Consider the following 21,980-nt stretch of genomic DNA (forward strand, 5'->3'; position numbering starts at 1 on the left):
ATCAATGAATTGATATATTAGACCATTTGCTCCTTCTCGTTGCATAGTTATATGCAATTCTAATGGGATTTCTGGGGTATAACGGTTGAGACTCTTGTGAGCTAGTTTAGTAGTTATCTGTTGTAACACAGCCTTTTGTGTGTCTGCCAATGTGCAAGGAGCTGCGACATCTGGGGTTCCTGCTAAATCTGCTAACAAGGGTTGTAACTCCTTGTGTGTTATGGGAATGAATTGTCTTAACCACTGTAGGTTACCAACCAACACCTGTAGGTCGTGTAAGGTCGACACTTGGTGTTCAATTTGTAGTTTTTGAGGCTGGACTGCCCGTTTCTGAATGAGTGTTCCCAAATATTTCACTGGAACAGTTGTTTGTACTTTTTCAGGTGCTATTTCTAGACCATGTTCTTTAAGAGTTTGAACTAAGTGTTTTAAAGTTGTGTTAATGTCTCCCTCCCCGCATAGCAAAATATCATCCATATAATGATAGAGAACCCAATTTTGATGTGTATCCCGAAACCGACGCAACGCGCGAGAAACAAACCACTGACACAGAGTTGGGGAATTTTTCATCCCCTGTGGTAACACCGTCCAATGGTAACGTTGCACTGGTTCTTGATTGTCGATCATCGGGATCGTCATCGCGAACTTGGGTTGATCGTCCAGATGGAGTGGAATAGAAAAGAAACAGTCTTTTATATCAATCACTACAACAGGCCAGTTTTGGGGTAACATGGATGGCCAAGGTAAACCTGGTTGTAAAGGTCCCATGTCTTCAAGAACGGCATTGACCGCTCTGAGATCATGTAGAAGACGCCAGGCACCTGACTTCTTTTGGATGACAAACACAGGGCAATTCCACGGACTGGTGGTTGGGACTAAATGTCCCTTTTCTACTTCACGCTGTACTAATAGCTGTAGCTGAGACAATTTTTCTTGGGGAAGGGGCCACTGGTCAACCCACACCGGTTGTTGAGTTTTCCACTTCATGGCTATGGTCGGTGGGCATTGGCCAGCGGTCCCTATAAAAAATGCGGATCTGTGTGCAACTGTGAGTCAGAAACTATGCACAGCGACAAGCCTTGCATAGCGTCTCTCCCTAACAGGGGTAAAGGAAGTCCTTTTAAGATAAAAGGTTTGATAACAGTCGATTGGTTCTCTCCTTTTATTTGAATTTGAATTGGCAAAAGGCTTTTTTGGGTACCTCGACTTCCTCCAACCCCTGTTACTGAGATGCTGGTTTCTTCCAGAGGCCATGACACTGGCCAAACTTCTTGTGGGATTACTGTAACATTGGCCCCAGAGTCTAAAAGGGCTCTAATTTGACATATGGTCTGTCCCCATCGCTCACACACTGGTTGCATTGTACATTCAATAGTAGGTCGCCTTGACATATCTAACACCAAATGGGCCATAGGGGTATCTTCAGGAATATACATTGGTATTTCAGTGAGGGGAACTATAGTGGCTTGTATAGCATCGTTTGTTTCAGTGCACATTCCCAGAATAATATCGACTCCCCATTTGTGAGCCCCATCACCCACTAAAATTCCACCCGTACTCTTTCCCAATCCTCCTCTCTTCAATGTTACCGTTGTTGGTTGCTCTACCCACACTCCTGTGGTAGTCTTTAAAGCCCATCGGTGGTCATCTTCCAGGGCAGGGGCTCGTCCTTTTGCTGTCCAATCGTCGGTGATTCTCGGCATTCTACGGGATATACTTGACAGGACGGATTGTTCTCCGGCAGCCCCGCCCGCCCCGTGCTGGGACCGCCCCTGTAGTTTCCCTGATGTTCCCCGGCCCGTGTCATGAGACATTGCTTTGCAAGATGCCCTAACTTCCCACAGCGGAAACAACTCCCTTTTTGGTCTGAATTTGGCGTCCTGCCCAGATTGGCTCTAGACACTGAAGGACACTGGCTTCTAACGTGACCGCTTCCCCCACAACCAAAGCAAGAAATGTTTCTCCTCGGGTTGTTATTTGTGCGATTGCGAAGTACAGCTGTAACTGCTGCAACCACAGGTGCTGCTGCGGTTTGAGCTTCTGCTTCTAACACTCGTTTAATCATATCTGCTAGTGAAGCTTTTGCTGGCAATTGCAATAAAATTTGCCTTGTCTGGTCATTTGCTTGTGTACGAGCTAATTCTTTCGCAAGAACTGGCTTAACCTCGTCCGATATGTCTGCTACCTCCACCGCCTTTTGCAAACGCTCTAAGAAATCCTGATATGGTTCATTAAGTCTCTGAATAACCTTTGTATACGGGACTCTTTTCTTTTCAAACTTACTAACTTTCATAAATGCATTTCTAGCACACTTTGAAGAAGCCGCTATCACCCGACCTCGCAAACCGGCCTGATTTTGAGGGGATGCATGATCTCCGGTCCCCGTTAACTGCGCCATAGAGACCCCTACTAAATCGTGTCCTGGAGTAAGAGCGTCCAAAACAACCGCTTCTGCTTCCTCTTTAAACGCCTGCTCCCAGAGGCACATCAAAGGTGCCATAAGTGCTGCATGCGCCAGCTGTCTCGAATCAAAGGGCAGTAACGGCTGAGCATAAATCACATCTAACAGAGTTCGCGTCCTTGGGCCTTGCAATCCATCATCTCTACAGCTCGTTTGCCATTCCTTTACTAATTTGTAATCTAGTGGTTGCCATCTAGGTCCATCTTGAGTGATTAACAACGGACATGCTAATACTCCCCCTTCATCTGAAGGTTTGAAATCCACACCCTCTAGAACACAATTTTTTGCTATTAACTTCCAATCCGTAAACACCGGAGGCTGTGCCGCACGACCTACAACACTTTGAGCATGCTGTACTGTCTGTTCAATAGTTGCCGCTAAATTTTTAAATTTCGTCAAAACCTCCGTTACCTCAGTGATCTGATTCTGTTTTGCATGCAGTGGACTCTCCTCATCCGAGTCCGGCAATGGAACTGCTTCTGCTTGCAATTTCTTCCTAATGCAACGGTCTTTTTCATCCGAATGTACCTCCATCATAGACACCGGGGGTGCACTAGGACCCGTGGTCGTACTACTCGCTGGCGGGACATACTTAGAGGGCTCCTCTGACTCATGTGAAAACAATCCTGGCGGGGGAAGGGGTGGATACCCAAAAAAAGAATCCTCTAATTGCCCGCGAGAGACTGGAAACGCCAAGGCGTCTGGAGCATCCCCCGCTCCTTCCACTCTCTCTACTTGTTTTCCTAACATCTCCTCACCTCCGACTCCTGTAGCGTCTTTACTCTCTTTGTCAGCCTGTACCTCTAACAAATCAACCACCTCTCTACTGGCCTCTCCACGCAACACCGCTGTAGCCGCCATCCAAACCGCCTTTGCCTCTCTCCCCTTCCTCAATACGGTCAACACTGAACCAAGAGCTGCGAGCTTATCCGCAGCTCCTTTCTTTCCACTCAAACACTCCTCCACCAACTCCTCGTGCGCAGCCTGCAGCCGCGACGCATCAAATATCTCTCCCGGCTTTACTATGAAGCCCCGTTGTATCATCCACTGGATGAGACTCGTGACTGGAGCTGTATGCACTCCACAGTCCACCTCCCTGCCTACCGCCTTTAGTACCTTAATGATTATTCCGATGGATGCCATCGTCACCGGCAGGATTGCCCCGAGGGCCACCTTCCAATCGCCTAGCCAGGCAAAACACTCGCACACTCCACGTCCGCGTCCGCGTCGGGGTCACCACTTGCCACACTTTCTCCGCTGCGACAATCTAGGGAAAACGACGCATCGCCAGGGACTCGCCCTGGGGAGAAAACGGACCAACACAGATACCGTGGATCAAACGGTTTCTCCGTTTATTAACTGCGCAACACTCGGTTATATATGTTTCTAGTATCTACTCACACATAAGCCATTTGTTGATTGGTTAACATGTGCCGTTCACACGCTTAAACAATAGTCTAATTGGATAAAGTCTTCTGATCACGCGAATAGTTCCTCCACCTGCATGCTGTCTTGCACCCTGTCTTCGGTCACGTTGCCCTCCTGTTATCAGTCACGTAGGCCCGACCTTGTTCTACTTTTGTGCTTACTTCAACAAACTTATAACAAAGAACAGTAGTGTCTTGTGCTAGCAAACAGAGAATAACAGTTGTGCCTTACGCAGTTTCCGTTGTTCTCCCACAAGTTCTCCCACAAATTCTCCCACATCATTGGGATAGGCAAGGCACCCTTCTATCAGGTGGCGCGTCAGTTTGCCAGGGTTACTTGCCTGTTCAGGTGTAAAGTCCCAGATTATGGGAGGTGATAACTGTCCTAGGAATCTGCCCAAATCCTTCCATATACCCTGCCACCCAGGGACCGGTCACTTGAGGGCACATTTCAGTATTGCCTCACCCAAAACTTGTCTTCTCTTATACCAGGACGAGACCAGATTCCACAATACCCATAATATACCACCAGTATTAATTATTAGTACTGAACAACTCACATAAGGGTGAACAAGGACCTCGGGAGCCTGCATAATAAAACCATTCACATCAATGCCCGGTAGGGAGAGGGAGATGTATTCCCTCATCTCCTCCACAAGATAGCTCCCACAACACAGCAAAGCCATCAGTGCCAGGACAAAGCACATAGATATTATTTGTATTAGCATGTTCCCGAGTTCCTTCATTCTCCCCACAAGATAGCTCCCGCAGCACAACAAAGCCATCAGTGCCAGGGCAAAGCACACAGCCATTATTTGCATTACCATGTTCCCAAACTCAGCAAGGTAGAGAGAAGCAAGCAGCCAACAAGCTCCGTGACCTGCACAGGAGCTTGCCACTTAATAACTAGCTATGGCACGTTTAATGCAAAACTGCCGTTGTCGTGCCCCACGTTGGGCGCCAAAAAAGGACTGTAGTGGGTTGACCCTGGTTGGATGCCAGGTGCCCACCAAAGCCGCTCTATCACTCCCCCTTCTCAGCTGGACAGGGGGGAGAAAATATAACAAAAGGCTCGTGGGTCAAGATAAGGACAGTTTAATAAAGTGAAAGCAAAGGTCGCGTGCGAAAGCAAAGAAAAACAAATGATATTATTCTCTACTTCCCATCAGCAGGCGATGTCTGGCCACTTCCTGGGAGGGAGGGCTTTAGTACGCGTAGTGGTTGTTCCACAAGACAAAAATGCCCCCCTTCCGTCTCCCTTTACTTAGCTTTTATATCTGAGCTGACGTCATATGGTATGGAATATCTGTTTTGTTAGTTTAGGTCAGCTGTCCTGGTTATGTCCCCTCCCGAGATCTTGCCCTGCTCCAGCCTGCCATTGAGGGGGGGGCAAAAATGATGGAGAGACAGCCTTGATGCTGTGCCAGCACTGCTCAGCAGTAGCCAAAACACTGGTGTGTTATCAACACCTTTCTAGCTACTGATGCAGAGCACAGTGCTATGAGGGCTGCTATGGGGAGTATTAACTCCATTTCAGCCAGACCCAATACAAATACCCAATAAAATTCATTTTAAATAAGCTTCCCAATGTTAACACAACTCCTGAGATTTTGAAATCCAGATATGTATCAAAAGAATAATTTTTCTGTTCATTAAAGGTCACTCTCCTTAATATAAACTTTAAGAAAGAGAAATAAAGATATGCCTAAAAAAATCAGCAGTTCCACACTTAGAGATAGAATTTTCACAGGCTGTTGAATGCTAGACCTACACTGAGCACCTAAATTATCACTGAGATAAGAATAGGTTCAGGAATTGCCTCCTTAAACATTTTCCCAGATGATCCAACATCATAATTTTCTCTCAGATATTGAACTATTAAAAGAACTCCTTACACACAACAGTATACAGTTATAAATAAGATATACGTTATGTTTTCTTAAGTTCCATCAATTGGAAATGTAACGTATAAGGCTTTAAAGAACCCACTTTAAGACAAAGCAATTACATTTTCCCAGCATGTTCTCCTCAAAATATGCCACATACAGACAATAAATGTTGATATATCAATTTCTAAGTATTAGTTTTAAAATAGAAGCCTAAAGAAGACCACCTTTAAACTAGACTATGGAAAACAAAAAGGTAATGTTTCTTGTAGTTGGTAGTGGGTGTAGGCCTGACCACATTGTTTTATTCAGTTTCAGCAGTAAGTGTAAAGTGAGTTAGTGTTCTCAGCCTAGTTTCTATTAAGTGTTTTCACCTCAGAAAGATACTTAAAACCCAGTTTACTGAAGACTTTAGTCCACAGATTGAACAAAAATTGACCTACCACTACCTTCTACCCTGTAAGTGCCCTTTGCTTATCAGAGTTGACTGATGTTGCAGAAACTACATTTCTGAAGTGCATATGCTAGTAGGATGGCAAAGAACAGAAGCACCAGTCCAGCTAATGCAAGAACTAGCCCTCAGGATTTCTCAGCGAGTCATCCCTTGCTTGGGGAAGAATGAACAGAGGAAAAACATCTGCGACTTAGGGAAAGATTCTGCATTCTCCCTCATGAGTTACTAAGAAACAGCAGGAGATGAATAAGCAATATGAAAACAACTGACGGGCAAGCAGAAAGACAGCATAAGTAAAGGGGGAAGATAAAAGTAAAGGGATTAGAAGAGACAGACTCATGAAGAAGCAAATAAGGAATAACTTCCTAAATTATTATGGACTAGTTAAGAGTGATATAAAAAAAAATACCTATCTTCTACCCACAGCTAAATCATCACTGAGAAATTCAATACTGTTCCCTATAAGGGCAGCTGGGATAGAAGCAAATGCTACATTTCTGAGACCTGGCTTGTGAGGTGTGTGGGAAGCCTTGCAAATAAAAGTAGTATAAAAAGTATAGCTTATTAGTGTCTGTACGTTTCAAGCTCTTGACAAGTCCTATACAGATAAAAAGGTCACCGAAGGTTAAAAGTGGAAAGTTTCCAAACATGCTAGGAAATATTCCAGTTGGGTATATCAGTCTAATTAGGTCCTATCAGGCATCAAAACTGTATTGATGAGAAAATACAGAAGTACATTCATGAGAACAGCATAGCTTACCTCTAAACAAACTTAATTAAAACAAAGTTTTAGAATTATGATAAATAAGACATACATATATGTCGTGGTTTAAGCCCAGCCAGTAACAAAGTACCACGCAGCCACTCGCTCACTCCCCACCCCAGCCACAGTGGGATGAGGAGAAATATAAAGGCAGGCTCGTGGGTCGAGATAAGGACTGGGAGGGATCACTCACCACTTATGGTCATGGGCAAAAGACAGGCTCAACTTGGGGAAAAAACAAAATCAATTTAATATACTACCAATCAAATCAAAACAAGGATAATGAGAAGTAAAACCAAACCTTAGAACACCTTCCCCCCACCCCTCCCTCCTTCCCGGCTCAACTCCATTCCCAGTTCTCTCTACCTCCTCCCCCTGGCGGCGCAGGGGAACAGGGGATGGGGGTTGGGGTCAGTTTACCACACATTGTCTCTGCTGCTCCTTCCTCCTCAGGGGGAGGACTCCTCACTCCTCCCCTGCTCCAGCGTGGGGTCCCTCCTACACGAGACTGTCCTTCACAAACTTCTCCAACGTGAGTCCTTTCCGTGGGCTGCAGTTCCTCACAAACTTCCCTGGCGTGGGTCCTTTCCACGGGCTTCATTTCTTCCCGAACTTCCCTGGTGTGGGTCCTTTCCGCGGGCTGATCTTCAGTCACAAACTGCTCCAGCGCGGGCTTTCCCATGGAGTCGCGGCCATCTTCAGGGACCTCCGCTCCATCGTTCACCTCCATGGGCTGCAGGGGCATCCACCTCCTCAGGTGCCCCTCCTCCCCCTCCTTCCTCACTGACCTCGATGTCTGCATAGGTGTTCCTCTCACATTCCAATCCCCCTACTCACTACCGGTTCCCCTTCTTAAATCTGTTATCCCAGAGGCGCTACCACTGTCACTGATTGGGTTGGCCTGGGCCAGAGGCAGGTCCAGCTTGGAGCCAGGGGAGCTTCTAGCAGCTTCTCACAGGAGCCACCCCTGCGGCCCCTCCCCCGCTACCAAAAAAACCCCCACGCCACACAAACCACACAAATACCTTGTGATTGCCTTCACTTGAGCATGTTTACATATACTCATCCTCCAACAAGTAAACATTAGAAAAAAGACATTAAGGGCAAATTGTCATTAAGTGCAAAAAGTAATGGATTATAGAACAATAAAAGCCTATGGCTTACTGAATTGGGTAAATGCAAAGGATTAGATACTACCCTTCTATAGCAATTAGTATCTTGCCTGTTATACAGAAACTTCTAAATAAAGCCATGCAAGCACCTCCACAGGATACTTTGTTAAAAATAGTGAAGGTTTTTTTGTTTGTTCTTTGCTTGTTTTTTTTTTTTAAAAAAAAAACCCAAACACAAAACAGCACCCCATATTGAATTTCCATGAACACAAAACCAATGTCAACACTTAACCATGTAATAAATAGTAATCACTATTGATTAGATCATGAAAATGCCCAAACATCTGTAGTAACTGTTCATTAATTAATATTTGTTTTCTCCAATTCTCATTAGCTAACTGACTAACACCCAGAAGAAACTTTTTCCACTGTGTAACTTTCACAACTGGCACTAAATAAATTAGTCATGTTATTTACAAAGAATACATTGTATACAGTGTTTCATAGGTCCTGCTTTACTCAAAGTAGTTATTGTTTAGCATTTGTTTCAGACTAAGTACCACCCTGCAGAATGTGAGAACAGGATCCAGACTTCAAGTCACAAAGCTATACTTTGGGGCTTTTGGCACCAACTGTAACAAGAGAAACAAAAAGACAGTTAAAAAGCCCCAGCATTTGAGAGAACAGCAACAAAAAAATCTTAGCAATGACAAAGAACTAGAAGAAAAAATGTTAGCTGCATAATAGTTCATTTAGTCAGAACAATGCATTCTATTAATAGATTTACATTTTTAGTCCAAGTAAATTTACCATATAACAAACAAAATGTAAAAATTGGGGGTAAACAGGACAGTACTTATGAAACTTAAAAATTAAAAATATCTCTTCTTTAAATATTTTTTGGCTAAACATAATTAAATTGTTTACTTATAAGCAATACACACACACCCCCATTTACACAATTTATTATGTTTGGATCTAATAACCTTCAAATTCTAACTATAGCTAGGAATTTTTATCTAGAAGGTGAATTGAATGATGCATTATTTCAGAAGAACAAATGTGATATTCTCATTGACATCATCTGACTAATCAAAAATATTTTATTTTACCTATGACCTTACATCTTATGAAGACTGACATTATGTAAAAATAAGACAAGGGAAGGAAAAGCAAAACAAAACAAAACAAAAACCGAAAACACCACCCTACTGAATATTACTTGCTTTTTACTATAACCCCAAAATACATAGGAAATTTCTTAAAAACACATACATACCTGCCATTAAACAATGCTTTGTAGCAACTGGAGTTATGTGATGGCTATAGACTGTTCCCTCAAAGTGAAATACACCTGCAGGCTGATAATAAAGAGATTAAATTAATCAGAGCACAAGTATGTTATCAGAATATAAATCCACATTATTAAGTATTTTTCAAGTATACAGCTACAAATTAGACTAATACAAATATTACTATTTACATACTAACAATAACTTTCCTGATTAGAAAGCCAGTCGTGCAAACACTGCAAAGTACATAAGTGTGTTTGCAACACTAGAACAACTGTGCCAGAGATGGGAGATGACCCAAAACAAAGTCCAAGAAAATTGGCTAATCAGAAGCACGAATGGAAAAGATTTAAGGATTATCAAAAATTAAAAAAGCTAGTAAGAAAAAACAGCAAACAAGAAGGTTACAATATGGAGAAAGAAGTTAACAGGAAAGAAGTACTTAGACTAAATTTAGAAGCCCCTTGTCAATTCACAAACATCACATGCTATCTTCCATTCCTTAAAAAAAACAACAACAAAAAAAACCCCTTACAAAATTATTTTCTCCGTTGTCAGTGTTAAAAATTAATGAAATATAATATTGGCTTTAATAACCAGTACAATGACTTTCAGGTACAATTGCTTTTGTTGTCTCAGTCTAAAATATTGTATAGAAAAAAATAAACTTAAAACTAAGTTTTCTGTGTTTTCAAATACACCATTTGGTGACAGAACAGGTCAATCAATAACCTTCATATAAACATTGTGTCTTGTAAGTGATGCTCACAGAACTACCTGGAAAGTGAACTGAACTTTGCATTTAGGAGAAGATTTAGTGACTGAAAACATAGCTTCACATCTCTCAAAAAAAAGAGGTAAAAATTTATTCTCTGTTGTGTCCCTAGGATGACAGACCTCTTCATTCTTTCACTATGCACAAAACACCATTCAAATAGCATCAGTGTAAATCTATTAATACATGCATACTGGAAACAGGACAAACTGCAGTCCAGAATTCATAGTTCAACAGTTAGATGCTAGGATTAATGATTCAGAGCAACCTAAAAGCCTACAAAATCTGTTAACTTTAATAAAGTCAGTTACACTGGTTAGCATTTTCTTAGTGGTTTCTCTCATTCTCCACGAGTTTTTAGAAACTGTGTCTATAGTGCTTACAACAGCAGAATTTTGGACTTAATGACCCAGTAAGTCCTTTCCAAACCCATATGACTATTGCTTTTAAATATAAAACACTTTGTCCTCTTTATTTCTAAATGCCAAGACAACCAGTCCTTCAAAAGCAGTATTTAGGCTTTGGTCACTAAAAATAATTAGCCCTGCTGTACACTACCATCGCTATACAAATAAACTAAATATTTAAATGGTTTGGGTTTTTTTTGTGAGGCACAACAATCCCCCAGAATGAATTATAGCTTCAGACCAGTCCTTGGTAGGCAAATTTATGTAGCATAAAATCAGCTAGCTGTTCACATCAAAAGCAGAAAGGAACTGTTCCAAGGGTTCCAAGCTCTCATACAGTTTAGGCATTCAGGTCTTCAGAAACAGACAGGTACACACCAAGATATACATGAATGCCAGAATCACACCACCCTGCTGCTGCACCCACAGTTCTAACAACTGGCTGGTTTTCATCCTTCTAGATGCTTTCTCCTGTTGAGCTCTGGGTGAACCGCAGATGTGCAATGAATTACATGTATAGAAAGAAGCCTGGAAGCTGTAGAAATTCTCTCTTACTTGTAAAGTATTTGTATCCCATATTTTCAAGGTTTTATCATGAGGATACCACTGGACTGTCTCCACGCTGAATCTACGTACATCAGGATGGCTCCTAAAAATGAAAGAAAATATTCCAGTTGGTTAGTGTTGATAATTGGCTTATAATTGTCTTGATACTTGATGACAAGTTGAAAATATAGTTTAAACTTTTTTTAAGTTGCACCTAAGTTTCAAGAAGAACTAGTTATTTTGGTTCCTTAGTTTTCAATCAACCAATGTAAATTACTTTGAGAAGCCCTCATTTCAAGAAGCTACAGATAATTTACCTTTTCAAAATATGGTATCTAAGCATATCTCAAGTTAAGACACTCAGTCTGAGGCATAAAAGGCACCAATGTCTTGAAATTTTCAAATTCTAATGCTTAAAGATCTAATTGTTTAAAGTGAGGGCCTAACGCTACAAACTATGGCTTAATAATATATTAACAGTGGTGAAAAGAAGGGACACCAGGGCCAATCTTGACAGCTCCAGAATATGATTCAACTGACCAGGCTGTGAACAATACAGGTAGTTCCACGTACCTGCTAGGGCACTCATATCTGAGCTGGATCCAGCTTCAGGGCCCAATGCCATGCTCCTAGACTCAGAAGTAGCATGCTGTTGTGGGTTAACCCTAGTAGGCAGCTAAGCACCACCACAGCCGCTTGCTCACTCCCCCCCTCTCCCAGTGGGATCGGGGAAAGAATCCAAACGACAAAAGTGCGAAAATTCATGAGTTGAGTTAAAGACAGTTTAATAAGTAAGAGGAAACAAAACAAAACAACCCACAAAAAAAAAGAAAAACAAGTGATGCAAAAGCCATCACTCACTATAGGCCGACCAACGCCCAGCCAGACCCCGAGCAATGGCAGCCCGTGGAAAACTCCCCCCCAGTTTTATTGCTGCACATGACATTATATGGTATGGAATATCCCTTTAGTCAATTTGGGTCAAGTATCCCAGCTGTGTTCCCTCCCAGCCTCTTGTCCACCCCCAACCTACTCACTGAGGGGCAGACTGAGGAATGGAGAATGCCTTGACACTATGCAAGCACTGTTCAGCAACAGCTAAAACATCATTGTGTTATCAAGACTGCTTGGTCAGAAATCCAAAACATAGCACCATACAAGCTACTATGAAGAAAATTAACTCCATCCCAGCCAGACACAGTACACATGCGAAAAAAGTCTAACTGTCTCCATCTGCAGCTAGTGAAGGGCTCACAAAATTTCTTCACTTCAGCTCTTATCTTTGCATTGTTCTCTCAAGTGTCCTGGCCTCCAAAGTGATAACTATTGCAGGGGTATCATTGTGTAAATGCAGATCCAGATCTTCTGTATAGATCTGGCACTATACCTAAGCTAATAAACCTTCCTGCTTACTTGGTGTTTTAGGGTGGTTTCGAGGATTTCCGAGAAGGCAAACACACACACACTGACTATAAGGGGAAAAAGCAAGCATTTATTAACTACAGATGTGCGTTATGCTAAGGGTATCTTATAAAGCAAATTAACATACCAACCCGAGGACTGTGAGGAAGATGGACCATTCGAACATTCTTGTGCCATCTTGCGCCGTGAGCTCAGCCCAGCAATCGGTAGGTGTTAGCTTTACGTGGGCGTCCCCACGGAGGCAACGGTGGCCTCGCCGTACACCAGCCCGATGCTCTTTGGGAAATCCCGGTATTTATACATTTGTAGAGGAACAGGTTTCAGCACACGTGGCCAGCGGGTGCCAAAACACGCCTCGGTTGTAACATAGGGAGCCTATGACGCATGCGCTCGCTGGCCAGGCGCGCTGCACGAGCCATAGCCACCCTGTCTATTGGTTCATGGGCTTTGTACATGCAGCATATTGTCATCATCCAGCAGTCACGCGCCAATCATGCACTCAGCTGTGCTGTGCAACAGCCTGCTGCCCGTCCTCCCCCAGTATTGCTCAGCTCTCTTATCTCCGTGGTCAGCATTCCAAGCAACAGGCAACAAACCATCCATTTTCTGTGCTGACTGTGTTTTCCTCGGCTATCTACCTCTCCCCCAGTGTTCATCCACGGACCAAAATCCCATTTTTTAACCCATCCGTATACACTTGGGTTGCTAGAAAGCACAGAAGATGTCTTTAAATAGAGTCATCCTGAACCCAGCACTGACAACACTAACCAAGAACTATTGAGCAACTGTTGAGCTTAGTTTAATAACTCCTGCATTGCTTATCTCCAAGCTATATCCTAGAACAGCCCATTACTTTGACACAGTGCTAAAACTCAACAGATTTTGTACACTTATTCTTCAGGGGGGTCAAGCTAAAAATCTTCACTATCTGCAGTGCCAGGAAATCAAGCCTGGCTCAGTGTGAACTTACTCCTGCAGAGGCATTTGTATGCACTGTGCAGAAAAAAAAATAATTCTAAACTCATGGAACTAATTACCCTCGTGCAGTAAATATAAGTGCACAACACTGGACTGTATTCAGCACTGCACCAGAGCAATCAATTCTCCCATAATCCAGAGTGCTAAGGAATGAACTAAAAAGCTCTTGAGTAGCTCTGCAGGAATCACCTTTGACCTAGCCAGGCTTACTAGTGGCCACGTGCCACTCAGACTAGCTTCATGTCTCAGGGCTGTATGCTACTCCCAGTTCATTCTACATGCAGTATTTTCCCCCCATTAATCAGGATATCACAACTTTTTTTACCAAAGAAAAGCAGAGAATTAATTCCATGGATAGCAAAGTCACTGCCATTCATTCATCCTGGACAGGTTTCAAGTAGAGGAGACAACCTTCCACACAAGCATCAGCTAATATACACACAAGCATCTAGACAATATATCGAGAAGCTGGTACTGTTCAGTTACTCTCAAATGCCAGTTTTGGCCACAGGACAGTGTGGATCATATGAAACCAGGTAAAGTTCAGTGTGCTGACTCCCAGTGGAACAAGGAAAACTTTAGAAAGTTCTTGTTTTTGCAATAGTAGCCCTACATTCTAGATGAGAAACACTGGGTAAATCACAGTCTACCATCAGGAATTCTCTCCTCTAATGTTCTAAATTACTGGACCCTCAGCAGGCCCAGTTCAGAGTCTATTCAGAAATAGCCTCAAAGGGCCTCTAACAAGAGCTTATTCTCCAAGCAACTTCCAGACCAGAGTTGCCTTGTGCCTTGCAAAATTGGAACACAGTTGTATTGGGTTTGTGTGGCAAGGTTTTGGTAGTGGGGGGGGCTACAGGGGTGGCTTCTGTGAGAAGCTGCTAGAAGCTTCCCCCATGTCCAATAGAGCTAATGCCAGATGGCTCCAAGACGGACCCACCACTGGCCAAAGCTGAGCCAATCAGCGACAGTGGTAGCGCCTCTGGGATAACATATTTAAGAAGGGGGAAAAAAACTGTTGTCATGGTTTAACCCCAGACAGCAACTAAGCATCACGCAGCCGCTCACTCACTTCCCCACTACCCAGTGGGATGGGGGAGAGAATCAGGAAAAAAGGTAAAACTCGTGGGTTGAGATAAGAACAGTTTAATAGAACAGAAAAGCAGAAACTAATAATGATAATGATAACACTAATAAAACAACAACAGTAATAATAAAAGGACTGGAATATACAAGTGATGCACGATGCAATTGCTCACCACTTGCCGACCGACGCCCAGTTAGTCCCCGAGCAGTGATCCCCCCACCCCCACTCCCCCCAGTTTATACACTAGGCATGACGTTACATGGTATGGAATAACCCTTTGGCCACTTTGGGTCAGCTGCCTTGGCTGTGTCCCCTCCCAACTTCTTGTGCCCCTCCAGCCTTCTTGCTGGCTGGACATGAGAAGCTGAAAAATCCTTGACTTACTTAGTCTAAACATTACTTAGCAACAACTGAAAACATCAGCGTTATCAACATTCCTCTCATACTGAACTCAAAAACATAGCACTGTACCAGCTACTAGGAAGATAATTAACTCTATCCCAGCTGAAACCAGGACACCTGTGCGACGGCAACTGCAGCCGGAAGAGAGGAGTGAGAATATGTGAGAGAAACAACTCTGCAGACACCAAGGTCAGTGAAGAAGGAGGGGGAGGAGGTGCTCCAGGCGCCGGAGCAGAGATTCCCCTGCAGCCCGTGGTGAAGACCATGGTGAGGCAGGCTGTCCCCCTGCAGCCCATGGAGGTCCACGGTGGAGCAGATATCCACCTGCAGCCCATGGAGGACCCCACGCCAGAGCAGGTGGATGTGCCCTGAAGGAGGCTGTGACCCCGTGGGTGACCCATGCTGGAGCAGTTCATGAAGGACTGTCTCCCGTGGGAGGGACCCCACGCTGGAGCAGGGGAAGAGTGTGAGTCCTCCTCCCCCTGAGGAGGAAGGAGTGGCAGATACAACGTGTGATGAACTGACCATGACTCCCCTTCCCCGTCCCCCTGTGCTGCTGAGGGGGAGGAAGTAGAGAAACTCGGGAGTGAAGTTAAGCCCAGGAAGAAGGGAGGGGTGGGGGGAAGGTGTTTTTAAGATTTGGTTTTATTTCTCATTATCCTACTCTGATTGGATTTGTAATAAATTAAACTAATTTCCCCATGTTGAGTCTGTTTTGCCCATGACGGTAATTGGTGAGTGATCTCTCCCTGTCCTTATCTCAACTCATGAGCCTTTTATTATATTTTCTCTCCCCTGTCCAGTTGAGGAGGGGGAGTGATAGAGCGGCTTTGTTTGGCACCTGGCATGCAGTCAGGTTCAACCTACCACAACAGGTAAACCTTTGCAACACATCATTTTCATGTTTCAAAGATCAGAGCCATATAGTCAGATGGGAAGTGTTTCTTACTGGCAATTATAAATTCATTTATGATGTCATGAACTCTGCTTGGATAATATTCCAATATCCGAAGCTATATCTGTAGCTAATTAGCTACGATACGTGTTTAAAGCATACTAGGAAGCTACATGAATACTTGGAATAAATAATTGAGGCAAAAAACCTACTGTGGTTACTTTAAGCAATAATGATAATAATTGTAGAAGATTTTAGAAAATTTAGGACTATAAGACTGTTAAAAATTAATATAGAATGGGTTAAGGTTATTAATGGCAACAGAGCTGCTCAACAGGCCATGAACAGCATTCTCAGCCTGCCCCCCTATATAGCCCCAATCCAGGACCAGATTAAAACCCAGTCAAGCTAATCAGTAGAGACAGATCAAACAAAAGGTGAAAAATCAGCAAGATACAGGTGCGTAGCTGGGGAGTGATTCAAATATGTAGAACTTACAAAGATAAATGTGAAATAGTTAATGGAACGACCAGAGAGGTTTTTTCAGAATTGTATAGGTATGAGACTTCAAAGTAAAGGGGATGAGAAGGTGACTGACCCAAGACGGACTTCGAAACCCACAGGATGATGACTGGACGGAACAAAAGAAGAATTGATGAGATAAGATGATGATGAATAGTAATGACATGGGAACCAAGATCAACTGGAACATTACAAAGACTTTGGACTGGGATAATGGGTGGTAAAAAGGTATATAAGACAGAAATTTTCGGAAGGTTGCCATTCACTGCGGTGGTGGCCCAACTCTGAGTTGTTAATAAAGCAAACCTAGAGAAACCCATGACTGAGAATTCTTTAACAATAATCCTATCATTTAGAACATTGTGTCACACAGAATTAGATTCTACTAGTATGATTTATGCTCCTATTCAACTGATGATAAATAAATATGCATCAACACAAATTAATACCTACTCAAGAAACAGACTTTGAACTAACTATGCTCATAAACAGAATTTTCAAGTATGGAATATTTCTACTGACCTAACTGAAGTAAGCAATGGCATGATTTTAGCACAGATTTATGTGCCCATTTATGTGCCCATTTATATGCTGTGCGTTGTGAGCATGTATTTCTTCAGTTTGCTGTATCTGTTTCAGAATTCGTTTCGGTTTTGAGATTCGGGGATGTATAGTCATTACTTGTTCTTAATTACAATTCTAATTTTTTTTGTTCAAGCAGTCCCAGCCATCAACACTTACCAAATGCAGCTTACTTGTAGTAGATTCTACCCATTTGTTTTGATGCATGTTCTATTATCCTTTTTCTTTCTTATGGTCCAAGATACCATTTAGGCCTCTTATTGTTATAAATCTGTTCTGTTCTTGTCAGTCTTACTCATGAAGCTCTTAGACCTCAAATAATTTGAAGACAGTGGAAAAATAAGGGGAAAAAGTAGCTACTAATCTTTTAGAGTAGGATATATCTTATTATGAGCCTCAGATAAAGTCCTAACCTACTAGATAACCCTAATATCTAAACACAAGGAAAAAAAACAGCTTTTGCTAGAAGACTTAATGCCCATAATGGACAAGTTGATACTGCCTGCAGGGAAAGTCTGACAAATCAGTAAAGGCTTTGAGTTATATAGATTACACAAACAGTATGGTAGTACCCTGTTCTTCAGAAAAATATGTCCCATTTTTGTCAGTAATACATCTGTCTTAGTTTAAACATGTTCTTAAGAATCATAGAATGGTTTGGGTTGGAAAGGACCTTAAAGATCACCTAGTTCCAGCCCCCCTGCCATGGGCAGGGATACCTTCCACTAGACCAGGTTGCTCAAAGCCCCATCCAACCTGGCCTTGAACACTTCCAGGGAGGGGGCATCCACAACTTCTCTGGGCAGTGTTCCAGTGTCTCATCACTCTCACAGTAAAGAAATTTCTTCCTAATATCTAATCTAAATCTGCCCTCTTTCAGTTTAAATCCATTACTCCTTATTCTATCACTACATGCCCTTGTAAAAAGTCCCTCTCTGGCTTTCTTGTAGGCCCCCTTTAGGTACTGGAAGGCTGCTATAAGGTCTCCCCCGGAGCCTTCTATCCTCCAGGCTAAACAACCCCAACTTTCGCAGCCTGTCCTCATAGGGGAGGTGCTCCAGCCCTCTGATCATCTTCGTGGCCCAAATCTGGACCCGCTCGAGCAGGACCATGTCTTTCTTATGTTGGGGGCCCCAGAGCTGAACACAGTACTCCAGGTGGGATCTCATGAGAGCAGAGTAGAGGGGGAGAATCATGTCCCTCAACCTGCTGGTCACACTTCTTTTGATGCAGCCCAGGATGCGACTGGCTTTCTTGGTTGCGAGCACACATTGCTGTCTCATGTTCAGTTTTTCATCCACTAATATCCCCAAGTCCTTCTCCACAGTGCTGCTCTCAATCCCTTCATCGCCCAGCCAGTATTTGTGCTTGGGATTGCCCCAACCCAGGTGCAGGACCTTGCACTTGGCCTTGTTGAAATTCATGAGGTTCGCATGGGCCCACCTCTCAAGCCTGTCAAGGTCCCTCTGGATGGCATCCCTTCCCTCCAGCGTGTCAACTGCACCACACAGCTTGGTGTCGTCAGCAAACTTGCTGAGGGTGCACTCAATCCCACTGTCCATGTATCCTACTTTCAGCTGGGATAGAGTTAATTTTCTTTCTAGTAGCTGGTACAGTGCTATGTTTTTGAGTTAGATATGAAAAGAATGTTGATAACACACTGATGTTTTCAGTTGTTGCTAAGTAGTGTTTAGACTAAGTCAAAGATTTTTCAGTTTCTCATGCCCAGCCAGCAAGAAGGCTGGAGGGGCACAAGAAGTTGGGAGGGGACACAGACAGGGCAGCTGACCCAAAGTATTCCATACCATGTGACGTCATGCCTAGTATATAAACTGGGGGGGGAGCTGACCTGGGGGGGTGGCTCGGGAACTAACTGGGCATTGGAGAGTGAGTGGTGAGCAATTGCATTGTGCATCACTTGGTTTGTATATTCCAATCCTTTTATTAGTATTGTAATTTTATTATTGTTATTATTATTATTATTAGTTTCTTCCTTTCTGTTCTATTAAACTGTTCTTATCACAACCCACAAGTTTTACTTCTTTTACCTGATTTTCTCCCCCATCCCACTGGGTCGGGGGGGGGTGAGTGAGCGGCTGCCTGGTGCTTAGTTGCTGGCTGGGGTTAAACCACGACAGTCCATTTTGGCGCCCAATGTGGGGCACAAAGGGTTGAGATAACAATAGATCTGACCAGAAAGTTTAAAAAAAAATAGAACAGAAAAGAAGAAACTAATAATGATAATGATAACACTAATAAAATGACAACAGTAATAATAAAAGGATTGGAATGTACAAATGATGCACAGTGCAATTGCTCACCACCCGCCGATTGACGCCCAGGTAGTCCCCGAGCAGAGATCCCCCCAGGCCAGCTTCCCCCCAGTTTATATACTAGGCATGATGTCACACGGTATGGAATACCCCTTTGGCCAGTTTAGGTCAGCTGCCCTGGCTGTGTCCCATCCCAACTTCTTGCGTCCCTCCAGCTTTCTCGCTGGCTGGGCATCAGAAGCTGAAAAATCCTTGACTTGAGACTAAACACTACTTAGCAACAACTGAAAACATCAGTGTGTTATCAACATTCTTCTCATACTGAACTCAAAACATAGCACTGTACCAGCTACTAGGAAGACAATTAACTCTATCCCAGCTGAAACCAGGACACTTGCCCCACATGACGTCATCAATGTATTGCAGGTGTTCTGGAGCTTCACCCTTCTCCAGTGCAGTCTGGATTAGTCTATGGCAAATGGTGGGGCTGTGTTTCCACCCCTGGGGCAATCGATTCCAAGTGTACTGGAAGGCCCTCCAAGTAAAAGCAAACTGTGGCCTGCACTCCGCTGCCAAAGGGGTTGAGAAAAACGCATTAGTGATATCAATTTTGGCGTACCACTTGGCTACCTTTGACTCCAGTTCATATTGAAGTTCTTGCATGTCCGGCACGGCAGCACTCAGCAGCGGCGTGACTTCATTCAGGCCACGATAGTCAACTGTTAGTCTCCACTCCCCATTAGACTTTCGCACTGGCCATATGGGACTATTAAAGGGTGAGCGAGTTTTGCCGATCACTCCTTGGCTCTCTGTTTCGGATTTGTGTGGCGGGGATTTTGGTAAGGGGGAGGGGTTGCAGGGGTGGCTCCTGTGAGAAGCTGCTAGAAACTTCCCCAGCTCGAAGTTGGACTCACCTCTGGCCAAGGCCAACCCAATCAGCGATGGTGGTAGCGCCTCTGGGATAACATATTTAAGAAGGGGAAACCTGCAGGGGAGGGGAGGAGATTAGAACGTGAGAGAAACACCTATGCAGATACCAAGGTCAGTGAAGAAGGAGGGGGAGGAGGTGCGCCAGAGGAGGTGATGCCCCCACAGCCCGTGGTGAGACTGCAGGCTGTCCCCCTGCAGCCCATGGAGGTGAACGGTGGAACAGATGCCCACTTGCAGCCCATGCAGGAGCCCATGCCGGACCAGGTGGATGCCCCTGAAGATGGCAGTGACTCCATGGGAAAGCTCATGCTGGAGCAGCCTGTGCCTGAAGATCGGCCTGCGGAAAGGACCCATGCCCGAAAAGTTCGTGTAGGACTGCAGCCCGTGGGAAGGAATCACGTTGGAGAAGTTTGTGAAGGACTGTCTCCCGTGGGAGGGACACCACGCTGGAGCAGGGGAGGAGTGAGGAGTCCTCCCCCTGAGGAGGAAGGAGTGGCAGAGACAATACATGGTGAACTGACTGCAACCCCCATCCCGCGTCCCTGTGCACTGCCAGGGGGAGGAGGTAGAGAAAACCAGGAGTGGAGTTGAGCCAGGAAGGAGGGAGGGTGGGGGGAAGGTGTTCTAAGGTTTGGTTTTACTTCTCATTATCCTTGTTTTGATTTGATTGGTAGTAAATTAAATTGATTTTGTTTCTTCCCCAAGTTGAGCCTGTCTTTTGCGCTTGACCATAAGTGGTGAGTGATTCCTCCCTGTCCTTGTCTCAACCCACGAGCTTTTCTTTATATTTTCTCCTCATCCCACCAGGGCCAGGGTGAAGGAGTGAGCGAGCGGCTTCATGGTGCTTTGTTACCTACTGGGCTTAAACCACGTCCATCTCCAGTTGACGGATCAGCTTGTGGATGGGAATCAGGGAGTCTTGGTTGGTGCGATATTGCCACCGGTGCACCGTCGTGGTAGCAATTGGCACTTGTTCTTCAACCCTCAGCAACCCCACAATCGAAGGGTCTTGAAAGACACCAGGCAGGGTAGACAGCTGTTCAATTCCCTCCATCTCCAAGGCAGCTATACCAAAAGCCCATCGATACCCCTTTGCGTCCTTAAAATACCCTCTCCTGAGATAGTCTATGCCAAGGATGCATGGAGCCTCTGGGCCAGTCACAATGGGGTGTTTCTGCTACTCATTCCCAGTTAGACTCACTTCAGCCTCCAATACAGTTAGCTGTTGGGTTCCCCCTGTCACTCCGTAAATATAGCATCAGGGTACACCATGCACTGGTGTGTACTAGAGCCTTATACTCCTGTGGGTCTGACGTGCCAGGCCATCAAATCCACACAGTGCAGTAAACCTGGTTGTCCCTTTCCTCCACCTGGCTGGAGGCAGGGCCCCTCTAATCGTGGTCATAGTATTCGCTACTCACTTATTGTAAACATGAATCAGAAGTCCCTTCAAGAGGATCACAAGTAAGATCAGCCCTTCTACTCTGTCTGGGGATCTGCCCACTGGAGACTGGAGCAGCAATTTTCCTGGAAGAATCCCTGTTGTGCTGTTTATCATGTCTGGAGGCTGGGTTAAGGTTATCATTTTGCTGTACTTTGTAACGCTGATTTATGATATGGTAAAATTACTGGTCGTGAGACTAATCTGGTATTTGTTCTCAGCATTGCCGTCATCTCCGTACTTCGGGAGCTATCTATCGGAAACTTTTAATAATTACACTCTTTATCTTTCCTCCTCGGAGAGCTAATCTATGGGTGAGACACTT

This window comes from Harpia harpyja, chromosome W (genome assembly GCF_026419915.1).
Source record: "Harpia harpyja isolate bHarHar1 chromosome W, bHarHar1 primary haplotype, whole genome shotgun sequence".
Classification (NCBI taxonomy): Eukaryota; Metazoa; Chordata; class Aves; order Accipitriformes; family Accipitridae; genus Harpia; species Harpia harpyja.